This window comes from Maylandia zebra, linkage group LG12, assembly GCF_041146795.1.
Source record: "Maylandia zebra isolate NMK-2024a linkage group LG12, Mzebra_GT3a, whole genome shotgun sequence".
NCBI classification, from domain to species: Eukaryota; Metazoa; Chordata; class Actinopteri; order Cichliformes; family Cichlidae; genus Maylandia; species Maylandia zebra.
The window spans coordinates 32,683,077-32,702,990 of NC_135178.1; the positions used below are offsets into that span (position 1 = coordinate 32,683,077).

Here is a 19,914-nt window from a genome sequence, read left to right on the forward strand (position 1 = left end):
AGCTCACATTGTGTGACCAACAACTATGGAAAGAAAACAAGCATTCCACGAAACACTGAGGTTCATATTTTACTTTGTTGGTTTTTAGCATCATTCATCGTCTAGAGTTCATGACCTGTGAATGTTTGGCATTAGTGTTTCTGGGTGGTTAGTTCTTAAGGCTATGACAGGATTCAGAAAATAGGGTTAGGGACAGTCGGGAAAAGAATGAACTAAACTGCAATATAGTCTTCAATAACAGAAATGGTTTAAGAAGTAAACAATTGTTAGATATTTAGGTATGATAATTTAAGCCCCCTGATACAATACGCAACTGAGGCTAACAACTCTGTGATTCAATTACAGCTACTATTAGCATACCAACATGCTTACAATTGCTTTGCTAACATAAGAAAGCCTGTGTTGGTGAAAACACACAACCTGTCTTTCTTTTTTGACCACCAATGGCCAAAAACGAAAAAAAAAAATCCCCCAAAAATGTGGCAAAAAAAATCGGAAGACCACCAAGAACCCCTCACAGAACAGACAAGACAAATGACATGAAAAATGGCAGGAATATCATGACAGAGAGTCAAGGGAGAAGGTGTGAGAGTCGCTAGGAGAGGAAGCAGCAACTGTAAGCTGATTATCCACCACACGCTCAGAAGGATATCAGCAGAACCAACCATCTGATGTGGACTCCCATTTGGATCAGCTGATCTGCTGGTAGCTGGCTGAGCTCAACACAGTATGCTGCCTGAAGTAACAATATGTTCAGCTGTTAAAAGCCAGATGTTTTTTCTTCTTATCTGAAACTGTATTTCAGCTGTGCAACCTTTTGAGACCTGAATGCAGATAGGAAAAATACTGTAAGCACCTGAAATCAAACTGCAAATCCATACTGTTGTAATGTGTAAAAAAAGTAGTTTATATATCGTTCCAAACACATCACTTTAGAGGTATCTTTAGAAAAACTGGATTCATTTGCAATAAGAGATGGTGCAAGCAGGTTTTAACATAGCAGCAATCTAATCAATACCAAGTTAAAGGTCAAACTGTTAATCCGAAGTAAAAAGTCATACTACATGTTAACTGTCTATGACCACAGACTCATACAGGAACGCAAATGAGTTTTATTTGTACAGAAGCCTGCCACATATCCTTGGTTGCAGCATTCAAACATGTTCTGAAATATGCTAACATAGGTTTCAAAAATGTTCACTGATGAAGACTCCCAACCAAGGCGGAGGGCTGAATGAAGGTTAGGTTTTGCAGTATAAGTAGAGAGCAAGGGAAAAGGGAAGAGAAAAGACTTAGCTGTGACCTGTTTTTGATGGACACTTTTTGCCTCAAGCTAAATGAGAATACTTTATTTCTGGTGAAGGATTAAAGGAAACCTGAAGGAGAAGTGAGTCTGGTCTCATGCAGTTTGTGCAACTGACACATGAATGTGAAGCAAACTGCCAATGAAAAAAGTTATATATTCCACATGAATTACACAAGCTGTATTTTAAAATCACGGTGATGCAACTCTACCCTTAATTGTGTCTCCAGTCACGTTGGACTATAATGAGCTGATTCTCTTTAAGGAATCTTTGTTAATCACCACCAACACGGCATGACTGTGGGATTAATTTTGTCTGTTAATTTAAGTGTTCATTTCGTCAGCCAGAGCTGTTTTTTTTTTTTTTTAATGAAAATGAGACAAAAAAGTAGCTGCTGAAATGCATGTCGCTTTGAGACATTAAGCATCATACTTAAAGTTGTGATAAAAAAAGACTTCTACAGAGAGCAAGATAGGGCAAGAACATTTTGGTACATGGCTACGTGGTGGCAGATTTATTTTCTGATGTATTAATCACATATTTTAATCATGTCACTTTACTATAGAAAGATCACTCCTGACACAAATTGTATGCATGCATGTAGAATGTTAATGTTATATTTTTTAAGGATGGGGCTGATGGTATAGCCCCCCTCGTGAGAGCGGCCAACATGTAAGAGTTTGTGGAATGTCTTTGTCTGTCTCTGTACATGACGTGCAAGGTTGGCGGCTACAATTCAGAGATTATCCTAGTATTCTGGCTGGGATGCTTCTTTCCACATTGCAATGTGTTTATTAAACAATTTCAAAATGCTCACTGGTACAGTGTGTTGCAGGTTATTGGTAAAATTTCCATAACAATGGCATGCAAGAAAATTAAGCATAACTGGTGTTTAAAACAATGAATCATGGAAATATATCTGGCTAACTGGTGGAGATATCGTCTGAATTTCAGGAGCGGGACCACTCCTCCTTCACGCCCCTTCTTACCTCAGACTATAAATGCCCCCTTCTCCAATGCCCGTTGTTCTCATTTCCATGACAGTGGACAGCTTGGAAAGTCGGCATAGGGGCAGCGAGGGGTGGCATCCCAAGTTGCATCTTCCGAGAGGAAGATCCCACTAAAGCTACAAGTCAACCTACTGGAAATATACTCCCAGGGATTCCCGAGAGGGGGGGTGGAAGGGAATCGCACCGGATGGATCAAAGAAATAAGACATTTGGCAATGGTAATATGACAGCGACAGCGGAATGCATATGTGGCAAGATATGCAAGAACCGACATGGCGTGCGGATCCACCAGGCCAAAATGAAGTATGAGCAGAAGGTGTTGGCATCACAGCACGCAGGAAGCACACCTGGTGAGACGAAGGAGGAACCAGGCCCAGAATCACCCCACAGTGCCCGGAGCCTCCAGGTGATGCAGGCCCCCGAAGCTCACAAGTCATCAGAACACCGTCGCGGAAAGTGGCCTCAAGCTAGCAAGGAGAAGGAGTGGCTCCAGTTCGACGAAGATGTTGATACCATCCTGCAAGCAACTGCCAAAGGACAAGTTGAACAATGCCTAAAGACAATGACAACAATGATAGGTTTGGACAAGAGGAGAAGCGGACAGCGAAGCCTCTACACCATGAACAACAGAGCCAACAAGATATATCAGCTAAGGCGGCGAGTGAGAAGGAGAGGGGACCCCTTGCATAATTACGTAGCATAATCCACAAGAGGTTAATGACCTTAAGGCGACCACTACCTTAAGGAGACCTACAGTAACGAAAGTAGAGAGCAAGATCTTGGTCCCTGTCACGCCCTGATCGATCCATCTGCACCAGAGCAGGAATTCGATGGGGAGGAGCCCAGCTGGAAGGAGATCCAGGAGGCGGTAAAGAGAGCAAGCTCTGCTCCAGGGCCCAGTGGAGTACCTTGCAAAGTTTATAAGAACTGTCCGAGGCTACGGACTAGACTCTGGAGAATCATGTGGGTGATTTGGAGGAGGGGTAAGGTAGCAAACCAGTGAAGACAAGCGGAGGGGGTGTGGATCCCAAAGGAGGAGAAGAACATCGAGCAGTTCCGAACCATCTTGTTGCTGTGTTGAATGGAAGATTTTCTTTAGATTTTTCTTTAGCATCGTCGCTAAGTGACTGACAGAACATCTTCTGAAGAACTCTTACATCGATAACTCAGTCCAGAAAGGAGGGATCCCGAAGTTTCCAGGGTGCCTGGAGCATACGGATGTGGTCACACAGCTCATTAGGGAAGCCAGGGAGAACAGAGGGGACCTGGCAGTACTATGAACCATCTTCAACGTATGCTGCTCGGTTGTTTGTTAATTGCCCCTTGGGGATAAATAAAGTATTCTGATTCTGTTGGCTTGACCTTGCAAATGCCTACGGATCTGTACCCCACAAGCTGGTAGAACAGGCACTGAACCGGTATTACATCCCAGAAAAGTTCAGGAATCTTATCCTGGATTACTACGCCGACTTCCACCTGAGAGTCTCTTCCGGAACAACAACTTCCGACTGGCTTGAGAAGGGGATTATCACTGGATGCACGATCTCGCCCATCCTTTTCGCTCTTGCTATGAACATGTTGGTCAAATCTGCAGAAGTCCAGTGTAGAGGGCCACTCACCAAGTCTGGAGTCAGGCAGCCACCCATCAGAGCTTTCATGGACGACCTGACGGTGACAACTACGTCTGTTCCAGGGTGCAGGTGGATACTGAAGGGTCTTGATGAAATGATTTCTTGGGCACGCATGAGGTTCAAGCCCACCAAGTCGAGGTCGCTTGTGCTGAAGAAACTTAATGAGGCGCCCGTGAAGAGCATAGGTAAGGTATTTAACCGCAGCCTGAAAGATGCAGCCTCCAACGAAGACCTGGAGACCTGGCTCTCATCAGTGGATAAATTTGGCCTTCCTTGCAAGTTTAAGGCCTGGATTTATCCGCATGGAATTCTGCCCCGGATTTTGTGGCCCCTCTTAGTCTATGAAGTTCCCATCTCAACAGCGGAAGGATTCGAGATGAGGATCAGCAGGTTTCTGCGCAGGTGGCTGGGACTGCCACGAAGCCTGAGTAGCATTGCTCTGTATGGTCATAACAACAAGCTGAAGCTCCTCTTTAGCAGCCTAAGCGAGGAGTTCATGGTGAGCCGGTCCAGGGAGCTGCTCCAATATCGGGAGTCCAGTGACCCCCAGGTTTCCCTGGCTGCTGAGGCTGTAGACATTGCAGTATCAAGGCTGCAGCAAAGGGTGATAGTGGGTACAGTGGCCCAGGGAAGAGCGGGTTTAGGTAGCAGTAGAACACCTAACTATGACAAGGCACTGGGGTCAGCGGGGGAGCTGGCCCCAGGGAGGGGTCACTTGCCCCTCCCTTCCTTCCCTCCCCATCTCCAGCTGCCTCCCTCTTCCCGCTCCACCACAACCACCCACACATGCAGGACCTTGGAGTAGGGGTATGTCACCAGGGTGCAGAGGAGGCTACCCCCCCCCCCCTCTGTCCCCTTCTGGCTGCCTCTGCCTCAATTTTATCCCACAACTTAGACATTCACATTACTCACACTCTCATTACACATACATATAGGATCTTGGCGGTGGGCACGATACACGGAATCCAAAGTACCATCAGGGTGTACACCTCACCCCTGGTGTCGTTGCCCACCTCTCAATGTTAAATACACATAGACATTGAGGGCTAGCAGGAGGGACCATGCGCTTACCTGGTGCTCTCTGGCAGGTAGCTCCATGCCCTCCTGGGTTTTAAATGCACCTTAGAACACACATGCATCAACACTACAATGAGCGGGTGGAGGGAGGTTTGGAGTCTTCTCTCACCCCCATTCTCTGCGACCTGCTGGAGCGGGGGGGCTAGGAGGAGGGGTTGGCCGTCCGACTGCGGTCTGGAGTGTGGGGCCTCCCTGCTGCTGCGGAGTCGGGGCGGTCTGCCTCCCCCCACCGCAGGGAAAAGGGTAACACCACCTGGGTCTGGGTGCAGTTCCCCCCTCCAGGGGCAAGGGTACCTAGACCCGGTTTGTAGAGTACGCTTGGGGAGTGTGATCGTGTGTACAGCGTCTCTTTATGTCTGTCTCCACGTTGGTTGAGTGTGGAGTAAGTGCATATGAGAGCGTGAGGGTGGGAATGGATGTTTGTATATGTGTGTGCCTGTATTTCTGTGTCTATATGTCAGGTTGGGTGTCAGGCGCCACCTCTCTGGGGACATCTTAGGCCCTCCAAGGTTTGGAGGCCTATCTCCCCCTACCACCACTTCCCCTGCCAGTGGCGGACTCCCTCAGACATCGGTGCGTTGGTGGTTCTTTGTGTCCGGGGATGGGCGTCCAGGTACACACTGGCTCACTCCTTGGCGGCCACTTATCGGGGCCTGGAGCCTGGGGCTCGCTCGGGCCACTTCGGAGGTGGGGTGCCCCCGGCCGCTCGGCCTGGGGCTCGGTCACTCAGGCGCAGCTGGCTGCCGGCGGAGCTCACGGGCGCGTCACTGCAATTCCCCCTGGCTTCTGCTCCGCGGCTGCTGAGTGAGCCCTCATCTGGGACTCTCCTCAGCTCTTTCTGGGACAGTGGCGCGGCTGCCCCTCTGTTGGTCTTCCTTGGTCTCTTGTGTTCTGGGGGCCTCTGGATGTCTGGAGTTTTGATCTCCTCCATACCTGCTTCATGCCCTGGAGGACGGGGCTGTGGCCCCCCACACCCTCTAGCAGATCATTGCATGAAGGAACCTTTTAAAAAAAAAACAAAAAAAAACAAAAAACAAGCGCGTCCATGCTCACAGGTTTACACACTGGTGATCACACCCACAAACTACACCCTTTTTGGCTCCTACCTCAAAGCACACTGTGTTCTGTTGATCTTATGTGCTGCACAATAATGTTTAATATTTAGTATTTACTGTCATATTCCCATATATCATTGTGATGTTCTTTATTCTATTACTCTTGTTCTCTTCTGCTTGTTTTCTTTTTTCTTTCTTAGCAGGTGATCCAGGTGATTGATATATGCATTTTTTTTCCTGCTCATTCTGTTGTTTTTTGTTTTTTGCCCTTCTCCCCCGTCCCTTTTCTCAGCTGTTTCTCTTTCCCTCTTTCTTTCTCCCCTTCTTTCCCCCAGTCAAGTCTGTCCCGTATTCAGTAAGTGAAAATAAAATAAACATTAAAAGGTGAATCAAATGGACCATTACGGCAAGGCTGGGATGGTCAATTTGGTAAAGTAAATCCGTTGGGCATCTTTCTTTGCCTTTAGACAACAATTCTGATGGCAAAAGAGCCAAACGGGGCAGGCAAAAAAAAAAAAAAAAAAAAGACAAGGCACAGGGGAAAGAGAGGTGGTCGCTGATCCTGGAGGAGGTGCGAGCAGGAGTTGAGGAGAAGCAAACCAGTCAAATGGTGCAATTGAGGCTGCAGGGGGCTTGGACAAGATGGGAGCAAGCTATAGAGCGCAAGGTCACATAGAATGAACTGTGGAAAGCAGAACCCCAGCGGATAAAATTCCTGATTCAGGCAGTATATGATGTGCTACCAAGTCCATTGAATGGAGTCACTTGGGGGAAAGTGGAGACACCAGGCTGTCTTCTCTGGCAGAAGAGAGGAACCCTGGAGCACATTTTAACCCTCTGCGTCAAAATCACATGACCAATTTAAGACGACAACTCAGAGTCTCCATTTAAACTTGGGTCGAAAGTGCGGACTTCAAACTATATACCAGTTTTTGAATTGTGTCGATGGGCCACGTAAAAGCAAAGTTATGATAAGAAATACACGCAATGCTTTTTTCCGAATAAAACAGTGTTGTTTACAGCGGGAAGAATGGTAAAAACGGCATTTTCTACGGACAGCGCTAGCAAACACTCTCCACTTGCGAGTGGTGAAAGAGCTCACTCCACTTGAGTTTGCTTTTGCTTTCTCGTTGTACACAGACATTCTCTGCACCGCCTTTCCCTCCCGAAGACAAGAGTTCGACTCCTACCCGTCCATTGTACTCGATCTCGCATTGTGATTCGGCAGCACCGGCTTCTATCAGTACCAAATCCAGTTTGCTTCTCAGGCAGCTGCTCGCCTTTGGCAGTTTAACCAAGACACTTTCTGGGGCAGTCTCGATCAGGAACTCTACCGTCGCATCTCTGCCGCTCGTTCTTCTCTCTCCTGCAAGTCGTGCTGTGCCCCATCACATCCTGCTTCCGCCTGCATCGTCCTAGCCCAAAACAAGAGTCAGCCCTCACGCCGTCCTTCCATTCTTACCCGTTCGACCCCGGCTCCAGTACCAGGAATTCCCAAACCCACGACTTCCACTTCCTTCATGCCTTAGCAACAAGGTTTAGACAAGTGGGGCAGGCCCGTCATGCACCTAGGAGGCCGCTCCATCTGCAATAACTTTAACGACTCCGGCTGTTCTATGTCTCAATGCTGCTATTTCCACTCTTGCTGCTTTTGCGGCAGCAGCCATTCCCGCCCTGCATTCCCCCACAACCCCACTGAACCATGCCATTTTTCTCATTATACTTGCCAGCAGAGGTGTGTGACTCTCCTAAGCTGACATCACGAGTGCCTTAATGTCTCGCCAATCCACCCCGATTTCTGGTGCCCATTCAGAGTCATCTTGAGGCCTTTTAGTTCACAGTCAGGCCGACCTTCGGTTATAAAAGCAGCCCCAAGCTCTTCGACTCACTCCCCGACACTCCATGTTAGATCCTCCAACAACCATAAACTGCCTTTTTGGTCCATCTCTAGATGATTTCCTGGTCGCCTCCCCTCCCTCGTCTCTGCCAGCCCACGGGCTATCCACTCCGACATCCGTCTGCTCCAGAACGGCTCTCCACCGTCGGAAGAGCAAACAGCGGGACCTTTAACGTCCCTTGAGTCCTCGGCACCAAACGTTTCCAGGCCTCTCTGCCCATTGAATAGCTCTATTGCATCACTTGTCCCACGTGCTCCAAACATCAGCTGCTCTCCCCTTCGGGTCATTTGTACCGTGCTACACACATAATCCCATAATTCCTCCCTGCTCCTTTTATCTCCCACCTGCTTCACTCGCAGTGTCACTCCTCGACTCTATCACGCTCAATAGCGCTCCGGAGCCAAACCCCGTCTCTGGCAACTCCTGCTTGATAACTGGAACGGCATCTCTTCTCTTACGACGATCGGCCGTCACACACCGGTGACATTCAGCTCTACACAGGCGTCGCCCTTTCTGCTGGCTTCGGGGGCTATTAAGACAGAACGTGGTTTCTCCTCAGCCGGGCCTCCCGAGTTTCACCATTATATCCACGAGCGGTTCCTGCCTTCTTCTATCCGGCAGTCATCGCGGCCTTCTGTGGGGCCACGAATGGTCAAGAAGATCAGTCCTCTTTCACTCCGACCATCTCCCCGTAGTCGACATAATCAACAAGACCGTAGCAACTCTCCTTCCATCATGCCCTCCATGCGGTGACCCACAAATCCATATTCTTGGCCTCCATGCAGAGGCCGCTCCGACTCCGGTTCCTCCACTTTCAGCCACAACATTCGAAATCTAAACCCTAGCATCGCGGAACCCAGCAGTGTCTCCAAGTAGCAATAATAAATAGTCTCGCAGCAAGCACATCGTCCACCTATGGGACCGCTTGGAACGCGTCCCGTTCGTTCCATAGTAACTTCAATATTTCCTTCCCGTCATTCGACATTGTAACCGTTACAGCTTAATACCTTATGCCTTCCGGTTTCCGTGCATCAAAATTCCCACGATAAAGACATACCTCAGCTGCATCAACTTCTTTGCCAAACTGCTCACCGAATCCGGCCACCCTGTAACCAGATCATGGTTTCTTTCACGCATTTGTCAAGTGCTCTCGTCTTCTGGGATTCCTCCAAATCTCTTCTCTAGCCATTCCCTCCGCATCGGCGCCACGACTTCTGCCTTTCGCAAGGAAACCCCGACCACATAACCAGCTCCTCGGCCGCTTATCATCCTAAGCCTACTGTTATACATTCGTAACAATCGCTAAGACCTCTGAAAACGCCCAGTCTTCACTTCCACAGGGGATGCCTTCTTTGGGGATCTACCTAGCCCGGGAGCCGTCGCCAGTCCCCTTTGAGGCCTTCCCCAAACCGCCGCACCAGTTCATACTTCCTCATCCCTCTTCGCTTATCGTTCTGAGGATGTGGTCCCAGCTAGTGAAATTACATGGCCTCACTTTACTTATCACCACATCATAATGTAATAATGATATGACGTGCAACAGGAGCCATTATAATTTTATGTTCGGATAGCACAGTGGCATAGTAGTTAGCACTGTTGCCTCACAGCAAGGTCCTGAGTTCAATTCCACCATCAGGCCGGGGTCTTTCTGTGTGAAGTTTGCATGTTCTCCCTGTGTTTGCATGAGTTCTCTCTGGGTACTCCGACTTCCTTTCACAGCCCAAAGACATGCACTTTCGAGAAGCAGCACATCATGTCCTGATTTCAGAAACAGCTGAGAAAGAAAGTCACTGACATCTATAAGTCTGGAAAGTGTTACAAAGAAATTTCTAAGGCTTTGGAATGCAGTGAACTATGCTGAGAGATTATCCACAAATGAAGGAATCTTGAAACAGTCGTGAACCTTCCCAGGAGTGGCTGACCTACTCCCCTAGCACATAGAGACTCATCTAAGAGCTCAAAAGTACCCAGAACAACACTTAAATAACTGCAGGCCTCAATTAAGGTCAGCGTTCATAATTCAACAATATAATATAGCTGGGGGAAACAAGACACTACTGACACTGTCTCCATTTCACTTAATAGCAAATGTGTATAACTAGTCCTGTCCTTTTACTTAGTCTTTCTCTCTTAGCATCTGTATCTATAACCCAGTGGGCTCCTTCCCCCCGGCACCTGATGAAAGCTTTTGGGTTTCTTTTTCTTCTGGTTTTGGATTTATTTATTTTTTTCTTCTGTTTACATATTAATAATCTCATTTTGGTCATTTAGTGTGCTTTGAGTCCTACATTTGGATCTTTAATTATAGGAACTATGACACTGGATTTTTAAATCAACAAAATCCCATACAGTATGCATGCTCCCTACTGTTGTATTTAGCATGTCAGCATAGATGTCAGTTTTTGACCTCGTGATTTGACTGTAACTCTGTTTCACTAATGCAGGTCAAGGTGAACACTTGAGATAAATGCCTAGTGTGATTGTTTTGTTGTTTTATATACATCCAGCCAAGCAAGCAAGCCAGCCAGCCAGCCTTAAGTTTCTTGTGCAGCAAAAATAAAGCTTCACACAACAAACTCAGTCAGTTTTTTTTATTTGTACAAGAGGAAAACAAGCAGCTTCATTCTTTTCTAATGAAAAGAAAGGCACCTTCACTTCATCTCCAGTCTGGCTTTTATACGAGCAAATACAAACCAAGTTTTTCCCTAATAGATTGAAATCACAGAGACCGAAGAGACTCGTTTTTGTAATATTGCTATCACCTCTTATTACATAGTGTATTTCCTCAGAAAAAGATAAAGCATTGAAGCAGTTTCTTTCCAACAGAGTAGCTGAGGCAGAGTGGAAATAATTTAACTCAAAGCAAACAGGAACATTTCCGTGCTGATAAATGGATGCAAGATGGAACCCACTTGGATCTTAAATTCTCATCCCAGAAAGAAGCAATATCAGGGAAGATACATTTCAAACATAAAGGGAGACAGCAGAGTGCTCTCGTCATGTTTGATCATCTTTTACTTTTCTTCTCTGAAATTTTCATTTGGCTGGATGAATAAACATAAGGGGAGGAAAATTGTCTAGTCTGTGCATTCATCCTGTCACGTCTTTCTGGGTGCTGCTGGAAATAATGACTGCAACTTTGAAAAGTTGATAATGGCAATTTGAAAGGATGTCAAACCATTAAAGGAACTCTAAAGCACATGCAGGCTTGATGGGAAAAGCCATATATTCAGTGGTTTTATGACTAATAGTGAAATACTGAGGCATCTTATATGCCCATTTGACACACCTGGTTGGCATCAAAGGTGCAGCACTCGATTGGCTTTGCTCATATTTGAGTGGAAGAATGTTTAGTGTTAAAGTTGAAAATTTTGAGTCCACCTCAGCCCCCCTTTCTTGTGGGGTGCCCCAGGGCTCAACCCTTGGCCCTCTTCTTATTTCATTATACCTGCTCCTTTTGGGGTCTATTTTTAGAAAACATGAAATATCCTTTCACTGCTACGCAGACGACTGACAAATTTATTTGCCTTTTGCACCAAATGGCCCAGGCTCCATCCAAATCCTTTTGAACTGCCTTGAAGATGTCAAAGCTTGGATGGCTCTGAACTTTTTGAGTTTCAATGAGAGTAAAACGGAGGCGATTGTATTTAGACCTAATAATATTTCATGCAACCTGCTCGTAAATTGTGGTTGGCTAGGGTCTTGTATCAAACAGCATGTGACAAACTTGGGAGTCATTATGGACTCAGATTTTAAATTGAACAAACATATTAGTTCGGTGTTGCAAAAAAGCTTTTTGCAGCTGAGGCAAATAGCAAAGCTGAAGCCAGTTTTGTCAAGACCGGACATGGAGAAGGTATTACATGCCTTTATTTCAACACGGCTTGACTACTGTAATGCACTTTATGTTGGAGTCAGCCAAGGGTCTCTTGCTCATCTTCAGCTCGTGCTGAAGATGAGCAAGATGAGCTGCTGCCCGCCTCTTAACTGGTACCCAAAGGCATGGACATGTAACACCTATCCTGTCTTCTCTTCATTGGCTTCCTGTTCATCACAGAATTAATTTCAAAGTCCTAACACTGGTTTATAAATGCCTTAATGGTCTTGCTCCCCCATACCTTTCTGAGTTACATCAGCCTTATATTCCTTCACGGACCCTCAGATCAGCTGACCAGCTGCTGTTGGTTGTCCTAAAATCAAGGCTGAAACGTAGAGGAGGACAAGCCTTTTCAATTATGGCCCCAAAACTTTGGAATACGCTGCCTTTAAATATTAGACAGGCATCTTCGTTTCCTGTTTTTAAAATGCTTTTGTACAGCACTTTGGGCAAACCTTTTGTTTTTAAATGTGCTATATAAATAAATTGGACTTTGGATTTTTGGAAGATGTTAAGCCTTTAAAGAGACTGACAAACGAACACAGTGGGTTCATCAAACTATGAGAGCACAACACTTTCACAAAGTTGTCTGCTCACTTTCGAGTTCTAGGCTTATACCCAGGAGAAGAAAAAGCTCTTTCCAGAAATTATTTTCACCAGGGACTTTTAAGGACATGCCTGCAATCTTGCGAACAAGCATTGGTCATATGATAGCCATGGACTGAGATTGTAGAATGGCATTTGTTGGTGTCCATGCACCTACACAGCTTAAAAAGTCATGTCCCTTAATTTAAATTATCAGGTTTGATACCTAGTGTACAAATCATTAGCAACATAATCTCTGACAGGATAGTGAGAGAATGGTCTTCAAAGCATTTTGTGACATCACAGTGGCTTGTCCAATGGAAAAATAGGGCTTTTGATACATGAAATATTAATAAAATCTCACTCATAGTAATATAAAATGAAACTGGTAAAAAGGCACAGTAAAGAGGCTATTTCCAGGAGATCACATTATTCAGTTCTTTTCAAGCTGTGTTTCTTTGGCTGTTAATACAGTCAATAGCTGTGTGTTTCATTAATAGCATTGGTTGTACGGAGCTTTAAATATATTAAAGTTTGCGTACTATCACTCAAACATTAATCCTGAACAAACAGAAAATTCTACATTAAAAAAAACAAAAACTTCCTTTGTTCTTAGTAATTTTACATATTCTAAATTTGTTTAATCAAATTGACAGATATTTTCTTATTGTTTTAGACTCTTCTCTGTAAGGTGACCTTGAGCGTTTTGAAAGGCGCCTAAAATCAAATCTATTTCTTCAGTTCTGAAAGGTGATGGGGATTGAGGCATTTGGCGCAGCGTGGGGTTATCATATCGGAGGTGTTCCTGAGAGTCGCTGACCCACCTTGTCATCATGTAAGTCATTGGGGTTCTGTGAACCAAAGTGTGAGCTTCTGTTGTTTCATCAAGCCCCATGTTGGAAGCCTTATTTCAGACATTTAACTTAAAACCCATTCAGAAACCCTGTTTACTTCAAGAAAGGATAAGTGCAAAATGGTAACCAATTACTGGTTCAAGCACTCAGTGCCTCCCTCTATTCTTTGTGATTCAAACCTTTTCATCCTCGCTTTCACTGACCATTCAAAACAACTGAAAACACATTAGCCTTTAGATGGGGCCAGATGTGTCTTTGTATTAACCATACACTACAGTGAATGTTTATATGCAGTCTACACAGCCTGCAAACTACAATAAATGGATGGAAATTCAGCCTGAATATCAGACCAGCGACAGCAAAGATAAAGACTGTTCAAAACCATACTGATATCTGGATACTGGATGAATACAAACAACATGAATTACATGCTATGAGCTTCAAACTGTTATACCCTGCTTTTCTAATGACCCTTTACCAATTTGAATTTTCGCTATTCATGTCAATTCATCAGAATGCTTCTACATTTAGCACATACAACAGAAATTCATAGGATCAATATGAGAGGCAGAAATACTCTAAACCTGTTTGTGTGTGTGCTAAGCATTGGGTTCACGTCTAGTAAACATCATCTATGTACTCAGCATGAATCCCTGCATCACTCACTTTGATTTACAATTTCACATTCTGTGTTTTGCACACTGAAACATTTCCTCAGCATCTAGCTTGCCTGAATTTCAAACAAGCGCTCAGCAGAGATAATCCCATCACTTAATCAACATTACCAAACACTTTTAACCACGTGCACTTTTTCATTCTGAGCTGCTGCTCAGCAATAAGAAGGGTTCTTCTACCAAAGCAGGTTTTACACATCTGTGTCTTTACATCTTTCTGGCAATATATAAAGAGCTTATGAAAGGCTTCCTGTAGAGGCTTCAACACTAAATCTGGACTAAGAACACATCAGTAGAAAACACAGTAGTTTAATCAAGTGTAAATGTGTCATAGCAAAGCCCATTCCCCTCTTAGAACGCTTGCCAAACACAAGAGAAACTATCCTCTAACCCACTGTTCCAACTGACAGTGCACATCCTCTAAATACTGCGAGTGGAGCTTTGAGGGCACAAACTGGATAAATCCTGTCTCTGTACTTGCTGTCGCTCCGGGCCAGTGGAGATTTTCTTGGGAGCATTCAGGGCTCGGCCACAATGCATTGTGGGGGGGTGCTGGTGAGTCACGGTTGTGTGGAAGTGCTGATAGAGACGAAGAACAGCTTCCTTAATGTCAGCTGTAATACCTAGGCAGACTTGTTGGGCCTAATCGAGTGTGGCACTTCCCAAAGCACCAAAAGGAACAAGAACTACAAGTGTGGATCAGTATTTGTTTGTTACTGCTCATGGGCCCTGGACCAGATTTAACAGCAGTTCTGTTGGTAAGTTTCTTTTATGAGAGTAAAAAAAATCCAGTGGAAGCTCAAAAACAATACCTTGCTGAGCAAGAAGGACCCTTCCAATGTGATTTAAAGCCTGTGGGCATAACCTTCTGCCCTACTGAGTATGAGAGTGAAAACCTAACCAAGCGTGAAGAGGCTGTCTTGTCCACTCACATACTGACACATTGCTGATTCATAGACAGCCATGGATTTTTTTTTTGTTTTAAATCTTCAGGTTTGAATACTTGACACACCAACAAGCAGTGAAAAGATAGAAAAGGATTTTTAGCATTTCATGACATGAAGGAAAAAGAGAAGAGATGAAATAAAGTGTGAAAGGTTTTAGGTGCTGGTCTGGTTCATTTCTTTTAACTGGATTGATCCACGGCGAGAGACTGTTTCAGTATTTGCTTTTCTTTGGACATTTCAGAGAGGAACACATTTATAGTGAGAGAAACAGCAAATTGGATTCTTGAGGAGGTGAAGTTGAGCATCTGTGCCTGTCTGTTTCTACTAGTGGCATAAGCAACTTTGCCACTGCATATAACATTTCAAATGTTCAAACAGCTAGTAAATGTATTCCCAAAAGAGCATTGGTTGCATGTTCACTCAATAGTCAAACATTTTAGAACTATTTGTCTTTTCTACTTTTTTCCATAGACCTCAAGCAATAAATCCTACTCTCCTGCACCACCACTAAATCTGACATTTGTGACTTATATGTAGAAAAGCCACAAATAATATAACATGTTAGCACGCTACATAAAACATCTGTAGAGAGTCTGGACTGTTTAAGTGCTAAATTTAAAAAAACCAAAAAAACCCAAACTTCTTTTGCTTTATGATCTTGTGTTGTGAAGCAGATCTTTTGTTTTGCCAACATACTGATCTGTGCATTCCTCACTGCATTCAGCTACATACGCTACAATGCTCTCCTTACGCTTGGTTGTTTTTCATTTAGGGTGAACAAATGTTCTGCCTCAACATACTACTAGACTTGAACCACAAAGGGATGAGAATCTGAAGCACTCGTAGTCACAGAGGCACTTTTGCATCATTGTGAAGCTCAAACTGAGGCAGAATCTCATCCATTCTTAGAACAAATCACCAAGGCATGAGCTGAGTAATAGTTTCCCCATATAGACCAGTTGTTTGAGGGAGAAATGAAAGAGAAGAGCAGTTTTCATACATGCACTGCAGTTTTTGCAGACATTTAGATGACAAAGATGTGTGTAAGAGTGCAAATATCCAACTCAGTCACACTGGATATTGTACTAAAAAGGCAAGAAGGCTTAATTGTTGTTCTTAAGTGTGTCTGTAATTTTTCATTGTGTCTGAGTGTGACTCGTGCATGCAAGTCCCTAAATGGAGGACAAGAAACTTCTCCAAAAAAGTTAAGTCCAGTTGCCTTCATTTGACACTTAGATTAGATGGGGATAATTACAACAAAAACATCTTCCAGATAAACATCAGCTTTGTGGATATTTTTTTTAAAACCATGTCTGGATGCTGTTGTTACTCGTGTAAATCAAATACAGCCTCAGAACAGTTAGACTAAAGACTATTAATCTGTCAGTCAGTCTTGACAGTTGATTTAAACATACATTCATAATCCTCCATGTGGTTTTCAGTGGTTGAAACATGCTCATTTACATGTCATTTGTCACACTCGAGATTTTTAAACAAAAGATTATTCCATCAGCGCTAAGATGTTAGGAGATAAAACTGAACTGACTCTTAGATTCCTAAGATGAGGAGCTGACAGCCTAAATGTGAGTCTTTCTAAACTGTTGTCAAGTTAGAAAATCAGTTTTCACTATTAATGCATCAAATTTCCTCTTAAACTGTAACAGAGCTAATTCAAAACCTTGTCATGAGATTGTGGTTGTGACTTAAGACATCAGTGATTGACATGATAGATAATGGATCCAGATTAAGAACACTGTCAGTAATCTGCTCTAAATGTTTTTCTTAATTCTCTCTAGAGCTGATGTAGTGGACACAAAGCTTCATTCATTGACTGGATGGCCTCAATGTTTTTGCTTTAGGAAAAAGAGAGATAAGCTCAGAGTATTAAGTTGGATTTTCTAAATAAGGGTTCATGCGCTAGTTCCAAATCACTTGTTCACATTTTTTTTTAGTTCTTATGCAACAATAATATAAAATATAAATTCTTAAAATGTTTGTAGCTGCCTATAAAATCACAGCAATTTTATTTTCTGTATTGCACATCCTCCCATTACATCATCAGCTGAGCATTAAACTACCCATTTCTAACAAGTCTCATGTGTCCAAAAAATAAATAAATAAATAAAAATTAAAATATAGACCATTCAGTGTACCATATCAAGCTGAGCCTCCTTACCCTTTCTGCTTCCTCAGCTAATTCTTGGAACTGAGCTATTGAGCTCTAGCTCTCTGTAGGAGTGCCCCAAACAGCCCATCAGGGAATACAGGACCACCAAGCAGCTTGTGTTTTTGAGATATGTGGAGCCACATGTCATTCTGCAGTATTGCATGCCATGCCTTTGGACACACTAAGGGAGATGTAGAGAGAGTCAAGATGACTGCCATACCTTTGCTGATGTCTATAGCCTCGGGTAAAGAGCTTAGTGACTGTGTTGAAGACAGGTGAGAATAGCAGCAAAATGTTTTTTTATGCCAACTGGGTTGCAAAGTAGTGTATACACTGTAGTGAGGGAGGCAGACTTCATAATGACAGACGGTTGGGTGTTAGCTTTGTATTATTCAGGTTTTGCTCATTATTCTGGGTAAGCACAATGTGTTTATGAGCGGAAAATCCCCGAAGCACTATGCAAATCAGTTTTCAAATGAAGATATAAAACTGTATTACACATGCAACAGTTACACTTTTCAGGATGGTGGAAACTAATGGTAATTAGCAGGATAGCAAAGCATCTTAAGGGTCCTTTATCAGCATCTTTTCACTCCTGCTGGGAAAGGGATCCCTCTTTAGTTGCTTTTCTAGTAGTCCCCAACCCCCACCCAAATGATGGACTTTTACTAGGGAGTTTTCCCTCCCACCTAAATCGTGGACCAAGAGTGTACAGCTTAAGACAAATTTGTAATTTGCCACATTGGGGTTTAATTAAATTTGACTTGACCTGGTTAAAAAGATAACAGTGAAATTGTGTCAGGGAAATTTCTACTCCCTCTCATGCTGGGTGTGACAATCTACAGTACATGACTTTTCCCCCTAGCTTTTATTGCACATTTCATGCCATTTGGGTATTAATCACCACTGGGCATAGCATTTTATATTCTGTCTCCTACCTGTTCCATTGTAATCAGGTTCCCTTCCTATTTTGGTACTTCAAAAGATGACCCATTAGCCTCCTCCTCTGCCATCAGTAATCTAGCCTGTGTTCTCTGAGGGATATACACCAAAATGGGATGGATTTCAGAAAGATTAGGTGTTTTTGGTTTCAATCATCTATCAAGATGCAGGTAATTTTCTTCTTGTAAAGTAGCAATCAATCAGGGGCACTTCTGGTAAATTGAACTGGGTTAGATGGTGAGTGGGGACAAGAAAATGAATGAGGAAAATCTCTATTACAACATAATTTCATATGAATCAACGTAAGGCATTACAGCCACATGCTATAGCAGGTGTAACACTGTCTTGGATAACAGGGTATATACTATAGGATTCAAAGCCAACTGATGATGGATCTAAGTGAAGGAGTTGTCTCTTATTTTCTATTAAATTTACAATACTTCTTCACTTCAATTGTGCTTAAATTAGAGCAGAATGTGTTACAGGATGAAAAAAAAAAAAAAAAGCTGTACCATTTCGCAAGAGCAGACCAAATGTGAGCATCTAAGCTTATTGCACAAGAGAATTACTTTTGATTTGATCATCACCTTTCTGCACTACTTAATTAGTTCTGGTTGGATCTTGTCTCTCCAGAATATTTTCATCTCCTTTTTAATTCATTGATGAAAGTGTCAATATATTTCATCATAATTAATTTCAGGGCGAATGTAGGAGATCATCCAGTAACTGGAAGGTTTCGTGGTTTGAAAAGTGCTATATTGTCACGGACCCGGTGCCGGGGACTCGGGGTTCGTGAACAGTGTGGACCTTTATTGTTATTAGTGTATTGGATGTATGTTTGCTGCACTGTGCTCTTGTGTTCCATGCTGGTGTGTGTGTGTGTGTGTGTGTGTGAGGCTGGAGGATGAAGGACAGCCACCTGCAGGCCTGATGGGTGTGGCCCTGCCAGCTGCTGGTCACGCCTAGCTTACCACACACCTGCTTCTGATCAGGATCGTCGGGGGAGCTACTTAATAGAGCTTCCTCCGGCGCAGGATCGTTGAGTTAGACTCCATGTCAGTGTTTGTAGTGCTGGTCAGTGTATGCCTGCTGGAGTTGGTGCCATAACGGCTGTGTCTGTGGTGTTTCCTCAGGAGGAATTGTGGCGACCAGGAGGCAGCACACGGAGAGTACACAGGGAACGGAGACAGAGCACGGAGCACGGGATAAAGGAGAAGACACGGAACGGGAGTTGGGATCGCACGGGGGGATTTATTGTTGTTCGGATTGTCACCACTGTAAATAAACACTGTTGCACTGTAGAGTCCTGCATTTTGGGTCCTCCTTTCCCCACATCCCCACGGTCTGCCAGCGAGACCGTGACAGAACGATCCTGCCAGATGGACCCAGCGGACTTTTCGGAGAGGTTCAGGAGGGAGGTGACAGACAAAGTACATCGTCTATGTGAACTGTGGCTGGAAGCGCACGCGGAGGGTTTACGTTGTGCTGTGGAGAAGCGGTTGCAGGAAACACTGACTTGTTTTCCCTGGGTGTTGGACAATCTTTTTCCGATTGTGGCGGATTTCCTGCTCAACACCCTTCACCTCCACTCTCCGATCCAGGCTGCCCCCCCACTCGGCCAGCCTGAGGTTCTTCAGCCTGATACGCCGGCCCCGACGTCTACCCGGAAACGGCGTTCGCGCCGCCGGCGTTCCTCACCGCAGCCGCCCTCCCGGACATCTCAAGAACCGGCTGTGGTGAGTAATAAGGACACTTTTTCATTTCTCACCCCATCTGCTTTTTTGTTTTCAGTGGATGGTGACACCGCTGACGCTGCTGCAAGCCGGCCAACAGTACAACTAGCGTGGCCTCATTCAGCAGTCTCCACGCCACTGGCGGCTTCACCATCTGCGG

General features: G+C 44.4%; 1 pseudogene; it reads left to right on the forward strand.

Annotated features, from left to right (window-relative positions):
- Positions 1-2,537: 2,537 nt before the first annotated feature.
- LOC105941271 (uncharacterized) lies at positions 2,538-6,933 on the forward strand (annotated as a pseudogene).
- The last annotated feature ends 12,981 nt before the right edge of the window (positions 6,934-19,914 follow it).